We start from the raw sequence: 5,249 nt of genomic DNA, 5'->3' as shown, positions 1-5,249 counted from the left end.
CCGTCTGCCCAACTCAAAAAGCTTCATCGCCCCACACAGGCTGCCCTTGCTTCAACTGTAGAAATTCCTGAATGACATGATCGCTTTCCCTCCAAAGTTCTTGACCTTTTTACATTCCAGACAGTTCTTTCTATTGGAGGTGTGCTTTCTCCAGTCGCTAAAGGCAAAGCCCTTGCTTCTCTGCCCCTCCCCCCGCAACCTCCCTGTCTGCCTCCCCTCTTCGCTAACCATACAGAGTCAGCGGAGAGGGGCTGTTGGCCGCTCACCTCCTAGAACCGCACGCCTGCCCTGCACGGTGCCTCGTCGGTGCGAGAGCACACCCGGGCCAGCCTCATGTGTGGTCCAGCGGTGCCCACTGAGCCCCTTCCCTCCCAGAGGCGATCGTATCCACTTAGCACCCTGTCTGAAGGCCAGGTGGTAGGGGCCTGGCGGGTGGTATCTCACTAGGTGCTGTCATCCCCACGGCACAGCTGAGGGAGGGAAAGTGACTTCCGAGGACACCTGTTCGGGGGATGTCAGAGCTTGGACTCAGCCCAGGTCTACATGCGTCTTAGGACCACCTTATTCCATCCTCTCTCTGTACAAGGATGAAGTCACAGCAGAGGGTCTTCAGGCTCAGGGCTGGGCGCTTCCAGGAAGGATTCAGAGGAATTAAGGAGGAATTAAACAGAGTGACTGGTTACAACCATCTGTCACTACTTTGCATATTTTGGTGATAATTTAACCATTTAAATGAATCTATTAAATTCCACATGTCCAGTAGCGAGGGCCTCACTTAGCAGTGCGTCTCTTTTTGCCTCTTCCATTTTAGTGTGTAAAGCCATCCCAAACATGAATTCGGTGACTGGACCTGGGCTGAGCATTCACCACGAATCGCCTCAGTTTCATCCTCACGCAAAGCCAGGAGGGCATCACGTCCACCTGGTAGATGAGAAATGAAAGCGTAGGCTACGTAACTTGCCCAGGATGATACGAGGGCGCAGCGGGGATTCGAGACCAGATCCGCCTGGAACTCGCCAAGTCCCGCACTGTGAAATGTCCCTGGACTCATCCAGACCCTTTCGCTGGTGTCCTCTCGTGCGCGCACTGGCTTCCTTTCCCCCACGCAATCACGCCCCTGACTGCGGCGTCTGCTTTTTTCTCATCTGGGCACTGGGAGTGCCCAGAGGGCGGAGATTCTGCCCCATTCAGAGTCTCCTCCCGGACACCCGCTGCCTCTGCCGTGAGGTGCCACCACTGGAGTGTTATTAATGCCCGAGGGGACGAGGAGGAGTGAGACCCAGCAGAGAGCTGGGCAGAAACAGGGACCGTTCCCAGTGAAGTGAGGTGTTTAGGGTTTACCTCCCTGCGTCATTCCTTCCTTCCTTCCTTCCTTCCTTCCTTCCTTCCTTCCTTCCTTCCTTCCTTCCTTCCTTCCTTCCTTCCTTCCCTTACAAGTATCTGGTGTGTGTCTTCTATGTGCCGGTCACTCTTTTAGTTGCTGCAGACATAGGAGACAGCGGTGAGCAAAGCCGACAGGAAGCTGATATTCTAGGGGGTGCCGGCAAATACCTTGTCTGGGCACTTTGCTTAGTTTCCCGTCCCTATTTCCTTCCCTATTTTTCCTCAATGGTGGGACACTTTTAGGTGTCTGTTGTCGACCTTTCTTGTGTCTCCTGAACTCTGTGCTCCTTGCTCAGGCTACGTAGCTGAAGAACTGTAAAGACAAGTACGGAACAGACAGACTCTGAAGGCTTGAAAGTCACCTCCCCCAAAGCCTCTGCGAAGTGCCACCGTTCTCTAACCCGGACGTCCTGGTGACAGAGCTCAGAGTTACAGGGAAGGGGCAGGTCTGGGGCAGGGGCCGAGCGTGAGCCATGATCAGATGCGCGTGCCGGAGTCCCCCAGGTGTCACCCACGGGCGCCTGCCCTGCCCTCTAGGGAATTAGGGCTGCCTTGGCCAGATCTGCTCCCCGTTTGTGGGCCTCATCCCCTCCCCCATGTCCATGCCCCCAGCACAGGGTGCTCACCCTGCCTCCACCCCGTGTTCCTAACCCTGTCCAGGGCACAGGTCATGTCCTGGGCTCGAGAGGAAGGAGCGAGCTTACAGCCATGCAGGGCAAAGGGGTCCAGCTTTCCCTCAGCATCCTCAAGAGGGACCAAAAAACTCATACCAGGGCATGAGGGAAGGGGTTGAACCTTGCGGTGGCTGGGCTGAGCGGGATCCTGGCTCTGGAGTCTGCAGACAGCTTCGGACTTTCTATGTGCTCCTTTAAGGGACCCTGGGTGGTGGCCTCATGCATCCTGGGACAGGACACTGTGCCACTCCTGGAGTTAGCCCCTGGCAGGCGCTCCCAGCACCGTCAGCATGAGGTCATCACACCAGTAGGAATTTCCTGTCCCTTAAACACTGACTGGAGACGGGCTCCACCTCCCACCCTGTCTGTGGGCTCCCAGCCTCACCTAATCCCTCTGCAGTTTGTTGCCAGGCAGAGCCAGGCCCTGCCCTCTGGGCCTCCTCAGCGCTGTGGACGCCGTGGACGTGGGGCAGCGTTCGCCATCAGTCTCAGCAAAGCGGCCAGGTGGGGGTCGGGGCATCGCCACACGAGCCACGAGCCAGCTTTCCCGGGCAGCAGCGGCCCCACTGTGTCCCATCTCATTTTTCACTCCCCCGCTGCTCGGCAGAGTTGGTGGTGGAACCTGGATCTCTGAGACATGTTGATGACAAGGTGCCCGAGGGGCCACCCTAAGAAGGGCACAACAGGCTCCTTGAAGTGAGAAGGCTTTGCATAGCAATTATCAGGTGACTCTGAGGCTAAGAATGTGGGTACTCATTACAAAATCTGTCCCTCCCTAGTCGGATGATGGTGACATAAACCTCGCTGCTGGGAGATGAGCCAGGATGGAAGTCCCTGGGTAGCATGTCTCATCAGACAAGAGGAGTGCCCACCCTTAGAGCCGGGAAGACTAATCGTGTGGTTTTTCCTAGGGCATGAGCCCTATCATGCCTGGCTAAGGGAGGAAGGCAGGGTCTTGACCCACTGTGTGTGCGTGTGTGTGTGCGTGCTTGTGCATGCACATGCACGTGTGTGAGAGAGAGAGTGTGTGTGTGTGTGTGTGTGTGTGTGTGTGCTGGGGTGGAGGGTGGGAGGAGGGAAGCAGCAGGCTCTGATGGAACTGGGTCAGGGCTCACCTGTAAGGTTCATTAAGGGAGTATTTCGGGGGGGGGGGCAGGGACAGGGATTCTGGGGCATAATGGGGCCCAAGTGACGAAGCGTGACCAGAATGGGAGGGAGATGCTGCTCACTGCCAGAGGCCTCACCCTGGGCATGCTGTTTGGAGTTCTCATCGACAGTATCCTGGAGTGTGCATCCTGTGTGGGTCACAGTGTCGCAGGTGCCCTCAAGTGGCTTCACAGTAGCGGACCTGAAGTAGGGGGATGTGGAAGGCAGGAAGGTGAGCGCTTGTGACACGCCTACTCCTCTCGAAAATTTTGGCGAGGATTTCGGGAGCCAGGAGGAGTGATAATGGGTCCTCATTTGTACCGGAGGCTGGAGAGATCTAGGGAGGTGGAGTGTTTAAAGACTATGATATTCTATTTGTCTTATTTCTCATTGATGCCCAAATAAAATAACGTTTAACCGTGTGCCTTCCGATTACGAATCAGCATTTATTTATGAAAAAAAATTTGGACAATATGGAAAAGCTGCAAAAGGAAAATCAAAATGACTCAGAAGCTGATCCCCAGAGGTCACGATTCTTTCCATTATATATTACACATATTGTTTTGTAATTTACTTTATCCATTTAAAAGTATATCATGAATCTTTTCACACGTCAATAAGTATTCTTTTACATTATTTTTTAATGGTGGTTTAGCATTCCTTTCTGTAGATCTGCCAAAAACTACTTAACCAGGCTTCTATTGGAAGGTGGCTTACAACTGTTAGCTGTAAAATAAAGCCGTGATGAGTCTAACGTTGGCGCGATTACCTAATGAGTTTCTTAGGATAAATTCCTAGCAGGATAATTGCTGGTCAAATGGTGTGACATTTTTAAGGCTTTGATACATGTTGGCAAATCGCCTTGCAGAAAGGTTTTGTTTCAACTTATGCTTCTCAACCTACAAAGTATGTGAATGCCTGTTTCCCCACAACTTCGCCCCAATTTGCTATAATCAATCTTTGTCAGTTTGAAAGTAGAAAGTGATAGTGTTTGTTTAAATTCTCATTTCTTTGGTTTTTAGTAAGGGTAAACAAAAAATCTTTTTACTTTTTTCTCTTCTTCCTATGTAAATTACCTGTTTATATCATTCGTTTATTTTATCGACAGTGCATCGTGTATTAGACATTGAGCATATTTTTTTCACTTGGTGTGTTCAGCTTTTTCTTATTAATTTTCAGAAGCTCTTTATATAATATTATTAGCCTCTTTCTTATTAGGTTACGAGGACTTCATTCCTATTCGTCTTAAAGGTTTTTATTCTTTATTTTTTTGCCTTACGGAAGTTTTCAATGTTTATATAGTCAAAACTGTCACCCTTGGTGTTACATCAGAAAAGGTTTTCTCTTTATCAAGAATATAAAAACATAATTTCCCCCCCAAAAATTTATAATTTTCTCATTTACATTTAAATCTTGAATTCCTCTTGCGTGTCTGACATAGGTGAGAACCTGATCTAATTTTTTCCCCAAAAGTTCATCTTGTTTTCTCAATATTATTGATCGCACACTCTATATTTTCTCTAAAGATTCACTTATGCTTGTTTCAATTAATATTCTTGATTTTTTCATACGTTTATTAATCATTTGCATTTTTTTCTTCAGTGAATGCCTTTGTCTTTCTTCTGTTTGTGCCTTCATCTCTTATGTATTGGGAAGGTCTTTAAAAACAGTTTTTAAACCCAACGCTAGTAGGATTGGAATGAGAAAGACACTCATACAATTAATGTAGGAATGTAAATTGGTAGAAACTCTCTGCAAGTACCGATCAAAACATGGCTTTGTCTCTCTCTCTCTCTCTGTCTCTCTTTCTTCCTTCCTTTCTGCACACTGATCATGACTTTATTTATTCATTTAATATATAATATTGTATTTGTCTCAGGTGTATGCTATAGTTATTCAGCATTTATCAGTGATCACCATAAGTCCAGCAACCATTTGACACCAGGCAATGCTATCACAGTATTATTGACTGTATTCCCTATACCGCACATCACATCCCTGTGACTCATTTGTTTTATACCTGGAGGTTTGAACCTCTTATTCCCC

The sequence above is a fragment of the Rousettus aegyptiacus genome, unplaced genomic scaffold (genome assembly GCF_014176215.1).
Source record: "Rousettus aegyptiacus isolate mRouAeg1 unplaced genomic scaffold, mRouAeg1.p scaffold_m13_p_14, whole genome shotgun sequence".
Taxonomy (NCBI): Eukaryota; Metazoa; Chordata; class Mammalia; order Chiroptera; family Pteropodidae; genus Rousettus; species Rousettus aegyptiacus.
The sequence above is the reverse complement of the archived record's forward strand: the minus strand, read 5'-3'. Positions refer to the sequence as shown.